Consider the following 18,229-nt stretch of genomic DNA (forward strand, 5'->3'; position numbering starts at 1 on the left):
TTCTGTTGTGCCTTTTATATATCGAAGAATTATTTTGACAGTAATAATATGTGATTCTTTTAGTGTTGCTTGGAATCTTGCTACTTTTCCAACTACTTGCATAACATCTGGTCGGGATGCTGTTACATATAGAAGACTACCAATCATAGATCTGTACAACCTCTGATCCACATCCTTAGATGAGTCGTCTATGCTCAATTTACAACCTGTTATCATGAGAGTAAGGATGGGTTTGCAATCTTCCATTTTGAATTTCTTGAGAATTTCCTTGATGTACTTGGCTTGACATATAAATATTTCTTTCTCTTTCTGATATATTTGAAGCCCTAAGAAGTATGTCAACTCACCAAGTAAATACATCTCGAGCTCACTTTTCATATTTGTAGCAAAGTTCTTACGTAGTCAATTATCATTGCTACCAAAGATTATATCATCCACATATACCTCAACGATTGTTAAATTATCTTTATCTATTTGTACATAAAGATTTCTATCAACAGTACCTTTCTTAAACCCTTGTTGATGTATATATCCATGAAGATGAGCATACCATGCTCTGGGAGCCTGCTTGAGACCATGCAGAGCCTTCTTTAACCTACAAACATAGTCTTCTTTTTCTGATAGTAGAAAACCTTCAGGTTGTTCAATGTAAACTTCTTCTTCTAATTCGTCATTCAGAAATGCTAACTTAACATCCATTTGCTAGAGTTTTATTTTTATTGAACATTAAAAGGAAAGAAACATCTGGATGGCTTCCATTCTGGCAACTGGTGCACATGTTTTGTCGAAATCAATTCCTTCCACTTGTGCATAGCCTTTGCAAACCAATATTTCTTTGTTTTTAGTAACCTGTCCATCTTCATTCAATTTGTTCCTGAACACCCATTTAGTCCTAGTGACATTTTTATCTTTTGGTCATGGAACTAATTCCCAAGTGTTATTCTTCTCAATTTGATCCAATTCTTCATTCATAGCTACTACCCAATGTTCATTCTGGCTGGCTTTCTCAAAACTACTAGGCTCAAAGGTTTCTAGAAAAGCAATATGAGCTTGTTGTGATGAATGAAGTTGTCGACCTTTTCTTTTTCCAATTACTTCATTTATGTTACAAACGATTTGATTTGATGGATGGTTCTTTTGAATCCATTCTTTTGTTCTCTTTGGAGGACCTTCTTTTTGTTGTTCTTGTATATCTTGTTGATCATTATTTGCTTCTTCCTAGTTGGCAATTGCTTCTTGTACTAGAATTTTCTCTGTACTTTTTCTTAGTCTTTGTCTCAAGTTTCAAAGATTCTAGACCCTCATCATTATTTGTTAGAACACCATCTTCATCAAATGTAACATTTATGCTCTCCACTATCTATTTTTGTCTTAGATTATAGCATTTATAGGCCTTTCTTCTGCATGAGTAACCAACAATGATACCTTCATCAACACGTGATTCAAACTTACCAAACTTTTGATCTTCTTTTTTGATATAAGATTTGCTTCCAAATTTTTTGAAATATTTTACATTAGTCAGTTTTCCATTCCATAATTCATATGGGGCCTTGTTGCAATTATTTCTGAGAAGACTTATGTTGATAATGAAGATTGTCATATCAATTTCTTGAACCCAGAATTTGACATCTAATTTTGATTCATTTAGCATTGTTCTACCCATTTCTTGTGCGGTTCTGTTCTTTCTTTCAACAACTCCATTTTGCTGAGGTGTTCGTGCTATTGAAAATTATATTTTTATTCCATGTTCAGCATGGTATTGCTGAAATAATTTGGAAGTGAATTCTCTGCCATTATTTGATCTTAGACACTTTATTTTCAAATCAGTTTCATTTTTGACCAACTCCTTGTAGATCTTTAAGCACTCAAATTCTTCATATTTTTTCTTTAGGAAACTGACAGTTGTCATCCTGGTATGGTCATCTACCATTAACATGAAATATAATTCTCCATCTAAGCCTCTTGTTTTCGTAGGACCACATAGATCAGTATGTATCAATTCCAATGGATGTGATGCAAAGTGTTCTTTTGTTTTAAATCTGAATTTTGTCTGCTTGTCATGCCGACAAGCCTCACATAGTGTGTTGGAAGGTTTTGAGATTTTTGGCATTTCTCGTACTACTTCCGTTTTGCTTATCCTAACAATATTGTCAAAGTTTATGTGACCCATTCATTTATGCTATAACCATCTTTCATCTTCTTTAGCTAGTAGACATGCTTTAGTTGCTTCATCCAGAACATATATATCCTTTGGAGCTTGACTTGCTGTAGCCACAATTTTACCATACCTACCTTTCTTGATTTCACATTTTGTGAATTTGAATAGCTTTGTGTGTCATTGATCACACATTTGTCTGACATTGAGCAGATTGTGATTCATGTTTTCAACCAATAAAACATTCTTGGCGAGAGCATCTTTGATTCCGAGACTGACAGTACCTGATTCGATAACATTTTAAGATCCATCATTTCCAAAGGACATGGTTCCATCCTTCTTCTCTTTTAGAGATACAAATTTATTTCTATCTCCAGTCTATTGTGTTGAGAAACCACTATCAACATACCACACATCTTTGTTGTTTTGAGCCTTAAGAGCGACAACACAATTATCAGCCTTCTTCTTCTTCCATGTTCGTTCGTTCTGTGGCTTCGAAGATTCTTCTGGAGGATTTTCAAGTCTATAGCCTTGGGCTATGTGTCCAAAGTTTTCACATTTGTAACATTCAATATTATTTCTTAAATGTTCAAATCTATTGATGTTTACTTGAGCCCTAGGAGGTTCATATTTGATAGATCTCCTGGAATTGCATTGGTTCCTAGGGTACGTGTGACATTCTATAGCTTTATGAAAAAAATTTCCACATGAATAACAATAGCCATGAAAAATATGTTCATACCTGGATGGAAATCTTCATCGGTGAATTTTCTTCCAAGACTATTCTTGTAAATCTTATCCAATGAAGTCTACATGCTTGTTAGATATCATAGGTTCATTATATTTTGTTGTAGAAGGTCCTGCCTCTTCTTCTTTGTAACCAAGGCCAGTTTTGTCATTGTAAGATCGTTTATTGTTGACGAGTTCTTCCAATGCCCTTGAGTTGTCGACATAGTTTTGGACAATGTTTCAATTCTTCACTTCCTTACGTAGCGAGACTACTTTGGCTTCTAATGCTTCCCTTTCTCAGTTTCTTTCTTCCAACTTCTTTTGAAGTGACTCTTCAATACATTTGTGTTCTTCAATTTCAATTTTGAGACCTTGAACTTGTTCTTTAAAAGTATTGGAATGGATCTTCTCAGTCTTGAGCTCTTTTATAAGCTTGATTACCTCCTTAGAAAATTCTTCTATGGTCAACCCTTCTTCTTTGTTGTTTGATACCTCTTGTTTACTGTGCTTGGCCATAAACAATACTCTCTCATTGGCTTCTTCTTCACTCTCACTGTCTTCATAGGATGCTGAGCTATCTTCTTTAGAGAGAAAGTTCCTTTTGAATCCTTTATTCCTGCCTTTCTTATTGAATTTCTTAAAGCCTTTCTTTCCTTTTGAGTTTTCATCACTTCTGTTCAGAAATTTTGCTATGAAATACCCAACCCCACCACAACCGAAGTGCATCAATGGAAGTTTACCTTTGAATTTTCCCTTACCAATTTTTTGTTTTCTCATAAAGTAAGCATATTCTCCATTTGAAAAACCTTCCTCATCATCTTCCTTTTCTTCACACTTGTAGGTGCATGTCTTTGCCTTTGAAGGTTGTTTGTCCTTATTGGTTTTCTTAGATGTAACGAACGTAGTTTCTAGATGTGAAGTACCCTCTTCTTCATCAAGTCTCATTTCATATGGTATGAGAACTCCATGTAATTCCTCTTTGCTGAGTTTGGCCATATTTGTACTGTATTTTAAGACTGATACCTTTGGGTTGAATCTTCTTGGTAATGTTCTAAGAATATTTTGTATAATAGTCTTCTCATCAACAAGTTCTCCCAATCCTTCAAGAGTGTTGGTTATTTCATCAACATGTTGGAAGTATGCAGCAATGTTGTCATGTTGTTTCATTCCGAGTTGCTCAAATTTTTCTCTGTAGATTTGAAGCTTTGATTCTTTGACATTTGAGTCACCTGTATATATATTCTCAAGCTTTTCCCATACATTTTTGGTAGTTTTACATCCCAACACCTTATTATAAGAAGATTCAATAAGTCCACAGATAATAATATTCTTTTCTTTTGCATCATTTACCAAATTATTCTTACCTTGTTCATCCGCGGTTGGTGTAAAGCCATTTTGACAATGTCCCATAATTCAATACCTTGTACCAAGAGATAGACCTCCATTCTTCCTTTCCAGAGTACATAATTATTTTAATTGAATAGAGGTACACCATTCTTGGTATGCTCCATGATCTTCTTCTAGTTGTTAAACTTCTATTGAAGGAACCAAGCTCTGATACCAATCATTGGAAATAATTGGGGGGGGGGGGGGGGGTGGTGGTGGTGAATGAGTATTCCTTTCAATTAGTATTATTATTAATCTTTCATAGCATTAGTTAATCTTTAATTATTATCAGTGTTTGTACATTGATATTAGTAAACAAAAAGAACACAAATGGACATAGTTTTTAAGGTGGAAATCCCCTCCAGGACAAAAACCACCTGAACTCTTTTCTAAAAATTCTTTAATCTTCAACTCCTATTGAAAATAAATCTCCAACTTCCTAGAATCTAGAAAAGAATTATTCTTCATCTCCCACTGGATGGACGCTCCAATGCCCGAGTTTCTTCAATAGTTAATTGAACAGATGCCCCAACACCCAATGAGCTACAATTCACCCTAGCACCACCCTACCACCCTAAATTTTTCATAGGCTTGAACATGTTGGTGACTTCATGCACCAGCGTAGCACCACCCTACCACCCTATAGAACAATAAAAGAGGAATGGACTCCCGTACTAGGGAAAATGGTCCACTTTACAATGATATAAAATGATGTATAAGAAGACACACTAGACCATAACCCAAACTATGAGACAACCACCTAATGATAATCCTAGACCACCCAACATTGCCTCTTCAACACTTGGTACTTAGACACTTGTACAACTTTTACAATGGCTCTGTGCAATGACACTTTTACAATAATTGTATGTAGCGTTGCCCACTTGAAGACTTCATGTGGTGAACTTCTTGCTGTTGTTCTGCACCTTGATTACTACTCTTGTCGTGCTACCCTCTCTCACTCTTCGAAACATTAGATTATGCATTTAGTCTTCTCTTGATGAATATATAATACCTACAAAAAGTCTTCAAGGAAATACCCATGACATGATAATAGCAAAACTTACCTCATCATGCAAAGCATATGTGAGTGCTAAACAAAAACAACAAATTATAATACAAAGAACCTAATGCAATTAAGATATGAACATCCATATACAAAATATACTTACCTGGAGCTTACCTTTGTTGTATCATTTTGTTTCACCTTGCCCTTTGCTACCTTAGAATGTCTGGTCCTTTGCACCCCTTGACAGCACTTGATCTAATTTTTTCTTGCCTTCTAGGACCACGCTATTCAATCTGATGTATCTCTGTGATTTCAAATCCCCAATATGTGACATTTTGTCCAGTAGTGGCCCTCTGAGACTTGTTTCCAATGCCATAGGTTTGACCTGATTTGGATTCTTCAAGGCAAAGTTATGCCCAATCTCTCACAATGACCTAATTATGGACTAGTTTAGTAGAGCGAACTTGTAAGGCGTGCCATGTGTCATGGTTTCCTCCTTCGGCTCTAAAATTGATACACATAAAACTACAGTTCGTGCACTATCTACCACTTTTTAGAGAATTCCAATCCGCTTCTCAGAGAGAGTTATGACGATTTTCCCAAGGTCACCTCTTTGAGATGAAATTTGGGAGCCAACAAAAACCCTGAATTCCACAGATCGTATCTCTGAACATATAGAGAATCAAGATCTGAAATTGGGTCATGAGGTTCACCATGATCTTAGCTCAAACAGGTTTTAATTTCAGCATCTATGACTTCTCAGAAATAAAGTGATAGCGAACATTCAACGATCACGACGTTTGGAGGATATATGAGATTTATTTTTATAGAGTTGAGAGGGGATTATATAGAGAATGTTGCAGGGATTTTAGGAGCTTATAAATTATTAATTATTGAATATTCAATGACCAAAATCAATGATAAATTCCTTGACACAGCCCCATGGGGTTTTAGCCCACTAATTAGGGCTACTAAATTCAATCTTGAATAACTAACAAACCGTGAGGAATTACGAGGAGAGCCATATACCAATAGAAAGATAATTTTGAGTAGAGTATTCCTATAATGGTTATGAGATGAGAAACCATGAATGATGATGCCAAATGTGTCATGGAAGTTCATGTTCATCCTTTGTGTTGCTTGGGTTGAAATCAATGACAACCTCATATCATCTTTAGATCAACATGTTGCGACTCCTATTGTACCTTTTCCTACTATGCTTCCTTCTCTGCTCTGCACAACTCCTATTCTTCCCTGAGTTACCGCTTCAACTCCTGTAACTCCTTCTCTATTTCCTCCATCCTCTATTTCTCTGTTTGATTTTGTGTGATCCTCTTGTCGTGCTATCACCTCTTAGCCCCAATCTCCAAAGTTTCTTTCATCACAAGTGGGGTTGCTTTGATCTTGCAGCTTTGCTCCTCCTATGCACTATCGACAACCTTCCTCTTGCCTTGGTCATGCGCAGGTATGCTACCTTATGCTTCTACTAATGGTGTTTCTCCCTGAAATGTTGCTGCCATTTCATCTTGATATCCTTTTCTATGAACAACTTGGTTTCTTCATAGAAAGGAAAGCTCATAGACACTCACTCAACTACATCTCCAGTTGCACTCCCAACGGTGTCCTTTGACCCTACTCTCTAGGAGGCCATTGTACCTATAGTGCTGAGAGGCAAATGAACACTTGTGATACCTAGAGACATAGCAACACTCATGGCAAGCAATATTTCAATTGAGTACCACAACAAATTTGAGGACTAACATGCAACATACATGTGTGACTCACTGTGAATATTGTGATATTTTCACCGGGAGGCTGGGAGACTGATTGCCAAAATTGCGCAAGGCACAGTCTAGGTTGTCAAGAGGTTGACTTACTGTTGGAACTACACATTGCATAACCATCCTAGCCTACTAAGAACTGAAAATGCTTAATGCGTAGTTTCAGTCAGCAGTGACATGCAAACCAGCAAACTGCATTACGCAATTTATGGGGCCTGCAAGGCACTGCCTCCCAGAATTGTGCAATGCAAGCCTGGAGGCCAGTGCTGGGCCAAATTTGCGTAGTTTCTAGAGGGAAGGGAGAGCCTTCTCCTCCAAAAATGTGCATTTGTTAGCCGGCCAAGGCATCCCATACCCATTTGTGGGTGACTTAAAACATGATAAGTACGAATGCACGAGAAAGCTGAGTGCAAATAAGAGTGAATGATCATCCATGCAAATAGTGGGTGCAAGATTCAGAAAATGGGAAAACAAGCATGTGTGTGAAGCGAGGCATCGCAACGATGACCATGAGTGCAGAAACAATGTCATGCATGCAACAGCAATGAGATGCAATGAAAATCTAAAACAATGCTTCTACAAGCTAAAATGCATCAAAACGACAGCAAGCGTTCATTGAAATGGAGTAGACAACACTTAAACAAAGTGAAATAAAAAAAAAACGACATAAAAGAAGCAAAAGACATGAAATGCAGACTTACCCTAAAAAATCTTAGTTGAATGTGCCAAAGACTCCTAGATGCGATGTGGGATGTCAAAGCTCCAAGATCAATGTGAGGAATGAGCTTTGCAGCGTTGGGTACATAAGTTTTGATAATAAATAGGCTTATGACGTGCATGCCACAAATCTAGAAAAAAGCGACGCTTGGCAGGAGGTTTCTAAAATGGCTTTTGCATGTAACCTCTAGCTGCTAAAAATGGATCCTAAAATCTAGGGATGCTTTTGTTTTTTCTTTTTTTCTTTTTTTTGGGAAAAGCAACTCATGTATGCAAATCAAGATTATTCAATCCTAGAGGGAACTGGTCAACCTGACAGCACATTCAACAACCCACAAGCATTTGGATGGCATTTCAGCAATTAAGCAAGTTTGTTTGTCCCTCACGCATTGCCCAATTTCTGGACTAAATCCCTGGCTATCAGTGAGAATTGCTCAATTTCTGAGTTGAAGCCCAATGTCAAGCTGGATTACGCATTTTCCAAATGGAAGGCTACCTGGTTGGATTGTGCATTTCTGGAGCCTAGTAGGAAGCCCATAAGGATTGCACAATTTCTCGAGGGAAGGCTCATTCCCCTCCATAATTGTCCAATTTTCAAGGTGAGCACCTCAGCCAGAAAATTGACTAAGTCCGGAATGCCAGCCTGCGGGTGGGCGATAAACAAGTTGATTAGCACAGACTGGGAAGCCACTGAAACTGAGTTGAATCCTATGTTCTTGGATAGTACAAGACATGTTGCTCAGGATGGTTGGTAGGGAGGTTCCAAAACGAAGCTAAGGAAACATTTTGGAGGGTGGTTGTAGCCACCACAAATATTTCAATGCCCAAAAATAAGAAATAACTAAAAGTAACTCACCTTGTTTCCTAATTAATATGGATTCATCTTAACCATAGATCTAGCAAGCATCTAGAGAGATCAAATTTCTTAAGTTGCAAGCCACCTTTAAGTGAATATATATATATATATATATATATATATATCTATATATATATATATATATATATATATATATATATATATATATATATTTTGTATTTGTGTTTTTGAATGCATAATACTTGAAAATATCATTTGGGCACTTGAATTGTGAAGATTACAAAATTTAAATATGAAACTTTTACAAATCTTTAATATACCTCAAAACTCATCAAAATGTCAAATAGTAATATTGTTATCAGTGATTGGAGGCTTCCAAAGTTAATCATATTATTAGAGATTTTGGAAATAGCACTATGTAATATATCTAATATGTCCAACTTTTTGGATGGTAACTCCATCAATAAACAGGGACAATGAGATCCTTGTGAATAAACAGTGGTGGAGAGTTTTTTGATAGGAAAAATAATAAAAATAGTAAATAGGAATTAGATTTTTTATTTTGAAAAAAAAAAAAACTTTAATCTAACAATTAGTTGAAAAAATAAAAATTATTAATTTAAGAATTAGTTGAGAATTAAAATTAAAAATTATTAATTATTAATTATGAATAACTATTTTAAAAATTAATTGAAAATTAATAAGAAACACAAATAAAATAATAGCAAATATATTCATCTATATTTGTTATTAGATCATAAAATAAAACTTTCTAAATGATAAAATAGTTGAATTTGATCAACATTTAAGTGAATTGGGGATTATCAACATGAAGGGGAATTAATAAATCAACAAGAGTTTTATTATTTTATAGTTAATGGTCCAAAATATAGATAGAAAACTAAAGAGGCTAAAGATTAAAGCAAAAAATAAAATATAAAAAATAAAAGTTTTAATGTTAAAAGATTAAAATAAGTTAAGGATTAATATAAAACTATGAAGAAGAAGAATATATATATATATATTTATTAGTTAGATAAAGTTAAGAAATAAGAATTCTTTAAGATAACTAAAAATTAATAAATAAAAGAAAGGAAAGGATAAAAAAATCGGGAAGAAGGTAATATGAGGCACTTGGAATGGGGAGACAGTAATCAAGGTCGGGTCAAGACTCATTGGGTGAGATAGTGGATAGCGAGTTTCCAAGATTGGTTGAGCCTGTAACCATCCTACCTATTAAAGTTATTAGGGTTCTTCTCGACCCGGCTTCTCGAATAAAATGAGAGTTGTAGAGTGGTGCAAAGGCACCGAATGGTGGATAATGGGTTTCCAAGATTGGTTGAGCCTATAACCATCCTCCCTATTAATGTTATTGGGGTTCTTCTCGATAGGGCTTCTTGAATAATATGAGAGTTGTAGAGTGGTGCAAAGGCTATGATTTTTTGTTGATTGAAACAAATTAAGTGATTGGACTTACATGAGTATTCTGTGATGGCAGATTTTGAAAGACGGTTATGGTTGATGTTTATGTGCTCATTGAAGCCAGCTTTGAAAAGATGACCTGTTTGATCAATGTAATATTTACCGCAAAAACAAACAATTTTATAAAACCTTGATCCTAGCATGGCATCTCAACTTCTTTGACAATAAGAAATTATTTTTTTCAAATTTTTAAGCCATATACTACACAACTTAAGGCAATCTTTACTTCACTTTACACAAAATTAACTAGAAAATATAAATGTAAAAATGTAAAATTAACTAAAAAATATAAATGTAGAATAGTATCACTCTTTCAAATGTTTTAACCATAAACATGTTTTTTTTCTATTTTTAATCTAGTTAAAATTGAAATAATTTAATTAATATATGCATTGAATTTAATTATTATTATTATTATTTATAATTTTAAATGTCAAATATTAATTTTATATTATTGAAATAAATTAATTAAACCATTGCAATTTTATTTTTTTACTTTCAATAATTTTTTTTTTTTAAATTAAAATATTTTTTTATTATTAACACACATATCAAATCATCTAGAAGTAAACTATGAGTTACAAAGCATTTTTTTTAAAAAGACATGGTACATGCACTATTTGATACATCAATTTGAAGTGGATTTGTGCCAATATATAGCTTATGTACCCACCTTGTTGCAATCGAACCCTCAACGTGAGATATGAATTCTAAATAGGATCAGGCTCACTTCAGATTTTGGTTTAATTAAGTAGAATCACGTGACACTTGGGCATGGTGTAGACCATAGTTTGAAGTTTCAGCTATAAAGTAGTGATATTGGACTATTATGGCTCATAACAGGATAGACATCCACATGAAAAGGAGTTGGGATTTCCGAGTTGTTATAAAGTCCACGCCATAGATATAGTCAAAGCCCCAAACCCTTCCTACTGTTTTTATAAAATCTACAGTGAAAGGAAACCAACAAAATAGATTTTCGAGGATGGTTATGGTTATTAATTCCAAAGTGTTTCTTATGGTAAGCATAGCCTTAGGAATTCTACCTCCAAACCGTTTTTCATATGCCACTGGTTGAAGGAAATGTAGGAAATGGTAACCAATAAGCATAGATAGAGATGTACTGGTACACACTATTTTAATCTCATTCATTCTATACAACTTGAGCAGGAAATATCTTAAAATCCTAAAGATTAAAGGTAACTAATTCAATCTTTATCCTTAATGAGCCATAGCAAAGTGTGCTCCGAAATTAGGTGACCATAAAACGATCCCTCGCTCTATATGTTAGGGTGCATAGACCACTAGCATTATACATATTTACTTTTTTCTTTTTTTTGCTTAAGCAAGTATGGATCCTTCTATATCATTACGTCTAAAAATATTGTACAGTATAAACCACTGTCCACTCGACGAAGAAGAGAAAGAAAGGCAAAGAAATCCAAGCCTCCAAGGTCTACCCCGTACTGCAGTACGTAAGAAAGAAAGAGCCTAAGACAATATTGACAAGAGTCCAAACCCACCTACGGAAAGCTCGCATGCTAACGCGTGGCCCCCTTCTAGAAAACCCCTACCCAACACACCGACCTTTCGAAACAAGAAGATCGACAGCCGATAAAAAAGACGTGCTTCTCAAAAGAGCCAGAAGTTTACCACCCCAGCCCCACCAAGTTGCACTTCGAAAGACCACCGTTGATTCGCAACACCCAAATCCAACGGATGAGAGGAATTTCGCGACGGATAAAAAGGTGGAAAGTTATTTCGCTATGGAGGGCGGCTTTCCACTCCCCCACCCTGCCATGTGTCGCCAAATGAATGGGATCACTGCGACCACGTGAAAACCATTTCCGCTCCGAGAGCCGCGCAATCAGTCTGAAACCACCAGGGAGGTGGTTTTGCAATCTAGACTTCATTGACTGAAACCTCCAGTTGCCGAAAGACCTTATTCCTCTATCAAAGACAGAACTACCTCGCCTTGGATTGGGAAAAAGCAAGGGTAAAAGTATTCCATCGAGCCAAGGCTTACGAGAAACATCTGAGATCCACATTACTCTTACACCTTGAGTCTGGGTAACCAGACAAGGATCATTTTCTTCCGCAAACATTACCCAAAAGGAAGGCTCAACCAGGGGAAAATCCATTCGAGCTATTTCCCAAGGTGTTGAGTCTAAACACCTCCCTGTCATCTTCTACCTGATTATTGCATTGAGCTCTCAGTCTACTAGGCCTCAACTCCTACCACTTCATCAACCCATTTTTCCTTGTGCATCTAACCCCCTGGTTAGCCAGAAGATCCGCCAACTTGTTTGCCTTTCTGCGAACGTGGTGGAAACTGATAGTGGGCAGGCCCTGAAGATGGCTTTGAATCCTTTGGAAAACTTGAATAAGTTTCCAAAGTTTAGAGACTTTATCTGGTGCGGTTCCGTTGTGAATTTTTTGCACTGTGTTGATAATTAACGTTGAATCTGCCTCTGTCATGACATTTTGACAGTTGTCCTACTTCAGAAAATCTAGGCATTGCTCCATAGCCATTAGCTTGGCCATGTTGTTGGTGGTTGTACCTAGGTGGTAATGAAAGATGCTAAGTATACTTCCCTTTGAATTTCTGAGAACACCTCCATACCCTGTTGTTCCTGGGTTCCCCTTAGAAGCCCCATCAATGTTGTATTTTAAATAGCCTACCAGAGGAGGATGCCAAAATTCCTTTTCCGAATCCGACGAAAGGATCCTCCTGTTAATGCCTAGGAGGGAGAGCCTCTGCAGCCTCGGCTTCCTGAGAATTTTTGAATCCGTGTCTGAGGGGGGTTTTTTGGGGAGGTTGCGAAGAGTGGTTCTCACAGTCTCCTTGAGCTGTTTCAGGATTAACTCCAGCAGGTGTTGAGGGGGCTTTTTTTCTCCCTCAAAAATTCTTTTATTCCTCTCCTTCCACATGTTCCATATGATGAAGCTTGGTACAAGAGCCCACGCCGAGTTAAGAATTTCGTTATCCGAAAAAAATTTCCTCCAATTGGTGAGGGTACTAATGATGCTCCTTCTGTCCCTATCAGATTGTTGGAAGATTGCAGCAAATAAATCCCATAGCCAGGATGTGTAAATGAAATTGTTGAGTAAATGTTCCAAGGTTTCTTCTTGATCTTCACATAGTAGGCATCTTGAAGGCCCCTGTACACCTATCTTCCTTATGCTGTCCCAAGTCAGAATTTTCTTGTGATAAGCAACCCACATGAAGATTTTGATTTTCATCCACCCTGGATGTTTCCAAAGGTTTTGCCATATTTTGTCTGGAACCAGGGGATCCAGCCCAAGGAGAATGCTTTTAGCTTCCTTAAGATTAAAGGTGCCCTCTTTGTTCTCTCCCCATCTCAGTTGGTCTTGTCCCTCTACCACTAAGATCTTCCTTTGTTCTATAATTTTCCTGAGTTCCTCTGCTTTAGTTTTCAGGAGATTGTTATTACTGCAATCTATGTTTCTCCAGACTCTCCACTTTTCCATGAGATGAGGATGTGTCCAGAAATATTTAACCTTTATTAAACCTTGGGACTCCGACTCCTATTTAAGATCTAGAAACTCTTCTTTTACCAGAATTGATTCTTGCTGCCATTTATCTTCCCAGAAAAGAGCAAGATTTCCGTCTCTGATTTCCCAGAAGCTATTCTCTTGTACTAGTCTTCTATTTTCCCAGGCTTTGTTCCAAATATAAGAACCCTTTATATTTCCTGAAATTCTTATAAGATCATTGTTTTTCCAGGAATTAGCGTATTTTTCTTTCCAAATCTTTGCCCATCGAGTTTCTAGTTGCTAGACCCAGCGCCACCAAAGTTTGGCCCCTAGAGCCTTACTGAGAATCTCTTGATCATCCAATCCAAGCCCTCCATGGTTCTTGGGCTTACAAATTTTATCCCAATACACTAAGGGCCATTTTCTCTTGGTCTCCTCCCTACCCCAAAGGAAATTTCTTTGAATATCTCTAAATTGCTGAAGGACCCCTTTTGGAGCTGGGAGGGCTGATAACATGAAGATGGGGATTACTTGAAGCATTGCTTTGGTAAGAACTAGTCTGCCAACAAGGTTTAAAGATCTGATGGTCCATTTACTGACTTTATCCTGCAACTTGTTGATCAAAGGTTCCCATATAATTTTGTGCATTGGTTTTTCTGTTAGAGGAACTCCTAAATATTTTGAAGGAAGAGAATCCCTTTGGACGCCAAGAATTCTGGAGATGTTTTTCTGAATAGAAATATTTGTATTGAAGAAAAAGATTTTAGATTTGGAGAGATTTACTTCCATACCTGGAGTCCAAGAAAAAAGATTCAGAATTCTTTTGTAGTTTGAGGCTTCTTGGACCGTGGGGAGTCCCTGAAGCATGGTATCATCTACAAATTGTTGGTGAGTCAGAGCTTGCCCATTATTAGTAAGCTGCAGGCCTTTAATTTTTCTTGTAGATTGTGCTTATTTTATAGCTCTCCCTAGCCCTTCCATCATGATAATAAAAAGGAAGGGGGAGAGCGGGTCCCCCTGTCTGAGGCCTCTAGAAGGATTGAAAATCTCTGAGGGGGAGCCATTGACCAATATAGAAAAACTGGAGGAGGTCACCAGTGCCATTACCCATCTAACCTAGATATGATCAAAACCAAATGCAATCAACATTTTCTTTAGGTAGACCAAATTTAATTTGTCATAAGCCTTGGAAATATCTAATTGCATGATCATACCCGCCTGCTTCTTGCTAGTTAAAGAGTGCACCACTTCTTGTGCTTGAATGATATTATCCAGAATTTGTCTACCTTCCACATACCTTGATTGCTCCCTAGAAACAAGGACTGGAAGCAAAGGTTTGAGTCTGTTAGCCACAACCTTGGATATAATCTTGTAGATTACATTGCAAAGGGCTATGGGTCTGTATTTATCTGGTGTAAGAGCAATCTCCTGTTTGGGGATCATGGCGATGAAGGAAGTATTAAGGGCTTTCAGAATAGTTTTATTTGACCTGGAATCCTCCACAACATTCAATATGTCCTGTTTAAAAATGTTCCAGCATGCTTTGAAAAAGTCCACATTGAAACCATTCGGGCCCAGTGCTTTGCCATTTTTCATGTCTTTGATTACATCTCTTAGCTCCCGTTCCGTTAGTGGTCTATTAAGGTTGAAGTTGTCCTCCCTGGATACCAGTTTCGGTATGTTTCTAGTAATTTCCTTAATTGCTTGCTCTCTATCTGAAATGTTCTCCTGTATTATACCTTGGAAGTGGTGGACTAACACAACTTCTATAGCTTTATGGGATATCTAAAGTTCCCCTGCTTCATTCTTGATTGAAGAGATATTGTTGTGAACTCTATTGGCCATGGTGGTTCTATGAAAGAACTTAGTGTTGCGCTCTCCTTCTTTTAACCATTGAACTCTGGATTTTTGTCTCCAAAATATTTCCTCTTGTTTACATAGATCCTCCCATTTTTGATACTGTTTATCTGCTTGTTCACTGATCTCTTTATCAAAGCCTTCCTTGATTAGAGTTTGGTTGAGAGCCTACATTTTGTTTTCAACTGCTCTCTTTTCTTCGAAAATATTACCAAAATCCTTCTTATTCCATTCCTTAAGCTGACATTTTATGTGCTTTAATCTCTTGTGAAGAAGATACATTCTGGTTCCCTAAATCTGCAAGTCCTCTGACCACCATTTCTCAATGTTGTTTGTGAAGTCTCGATGTGATAGCCAGATATTTTCAAATCTGAAGGGTTTATTTCTAGGAGTACCTATGCCCTTGATTTCCAATTGGATTGGCCAATGATCTGAGCCACCAAAGGGAAGAACTTGTGTTGTTTCCTCTTTCCCATATATCATAAGATTCTCAGAGATGAAGAATCTATCTAGCTTTGAGGCAACTATGGCATCTCCTCCTCGCCTGTTATTCCAAGTAAATAGGCCATTATTCCAATTAGTATCCACTAGATTAATGTTGTCAGAGAAAATTTGGAAAGCCGTGGATTCTCTACTTAGAGATCTTGTTCCTCCTTTCTTGTCTGAAAAGGATTTAATCATGTTAAAATCCCCTCCCATCATCTAGGGTCTGTCTACATGTCTTCTCCTGAGATCCACCAGGGTATCCAGAAACTTAAGTTTGTCATCTATTTTCTGACGGCCATAAACATTTGTGACCAGAAAGGCATCTCTTTCTCCTACTGGTTGAATGACAATTGATAAGTAATTTCTGGATGCCTCAGCATCTAGAATGCCAATTTTGTGGGGATTCCATAGAGTGAGTAAACCCCCTACTGTATTCGCTGCTTTTACTTCAAGAAAATCATAGCTGCTGAGCCATTTACTATGGATTTGTCTTACCTTTTGAATGGAACATTTCATTTCTTGTATAAACATTATATCTGGTGTTTCTTGTTTCATTCTGTTGCTAAGCATTCTCTGCTTTCTCTTACGCCCTAGACCTCTAATGTTACAAGATGTCAACTTCATTATAAAATATTTGTAAAGGAGTAACTGGCTAGATCTTTCATCTTGCCTAAATCAATCATCAGTTTTCCACACTCCATCAAGAGTTCATTTTGCTTTTTCCTGCCTCTTTTCTTGCCTGGGTTTCTATTGACTAGTCCCAGTGTAGTTTTCATCATTTTCACTCCTCTACTATCCTGCTTGTCTATGTTGTTACATCGCTCTGGCTCCCCAGTTTGCGATCTCCATAGAAACAGTTGTTGTATTCTGCTGAGTTCCTCTTGAGGTAGCTAATCCACTCCCCCCGTGGTGCCCTGCCTCAAGAAGCCTTCTAGGTCTAGGTTTTCTTTATCAAGAGTTTCTAGAAGTTCATGCTCCTCTGGGTTTGTGTCATTGTGGGTCATTTCCTGATCCATTTCTTGTTCAACATCACTCATAGTGGCTTCTTTCTGGTACTCATCATTTTGTGTTTGTTATGGGTTTTTCCCTTCCTCCTTTTCTGCAGAACTCCCTTCCATTGCTTGTTCTTCTTTAGTATTCTCTTCCTCTTCCTGAAGCACCTGAAAACTGTTTTTCCTGAACTGTTGTTCTTCGCACTACTGATTCTTCGGACCTCTCTTACTTCCTTTACTTCGGTTAACCACTTTCTGAAAGATATCTGATTCTTTCATTGTATTGCTTCTGCTTTTATTTATTTCTTTGTTGAGCGGACAGTCTCTAAAAAGATGTCCATGTTCATGGAATTTGTGACATCTGAATGGAATGTGCTCATAATCTACTGTTTGCACCCATTCTTCATCAAAAAATTCCAAGATTATCTCCTCCGGTAGAGCTCCTGATAGATCCATTTCCACACAAATTCTAGCAAAGGAAGTATATTTTCCTCTTCTAGTGGCTTTAGAGGCTTTAACATAGCGACCTAATTTATTGCCTATGGCCGCTAACAATTCATTTTTCCAATAATCAAGAGGTAGAGAGTAGAGTCTTACCTAAACCGGAACTGAAGTAAAAGTCTCCTTTTCTGGGACAAAGTTCATTACCCAAGGTCTCATATAGAGCCCTGTGGTAGCATAGAAGTAGGGCCCTACTTAAAATATTTTGTCCTTGTCTTCAATATTTGTGAACACCACCGTAAAGAAACCCTTAGACCCAAGATGAAGATCTATGCTTCCTTTAGGTTTCTAGTGGTATCTGATCCATGATTATAGAGTTTTTTTAGTGGGCCATAGTCCCATGAACTTACAGATGATGTCATATGTCCCCATGTGTTCCCTGTACGCCTGCAGCTCTAGATTATTTAAAATCACCCCGGGAGTTATATATGTTTTGGGTTTGTAGGGTCCCTTGTGTTTCTTGTATTTAGTTTCCTATTTTTTGTCTTCTACCTCCTTGTCTTTTGTGCCATTTTGATCCTTTTCTATGGGTTCTTCTGTTCCCGCTTCTGTGCTTTTCTTTCCTTCCACCCCTATTTCCCTATCATTTTCTAGAGGCTTTTTCCCCCTGCTGGCTAGGGCCTCCTTGTAGGAGGGAGTGGAGCCCCCTCCTTTGCCACCCTTCATAGGGTTGTTGACTACCCCTGCATGCGCAGAACTCTGTTCGCTCTTGCCTGCTCCCGCTCCCTGGTGAAGTATTCGCCTACATATTTACATTTTTCTCTAACATGTCGAGTTCCATTATAAAATTTAATGTGCGATTGATAGAATGATGATAAA

The sequence above is a fragment of the Pinus tabuliformis genome, chromosome 4_2, assembly GCF_031772625.1.
Source record: "Pinus tabuliformis cultivar Carrire ecotype Pingquan chromosome 4_2, CPIR1, whole genome shotgun sequence".
In the NCBI taxonomy this organism is placed as follows: Eukaryota; Viridiplantae; Streptophyta; class Pinopsida; order Pinales; family Pinaceae; genus Pinus; species Pinus tabuliformis.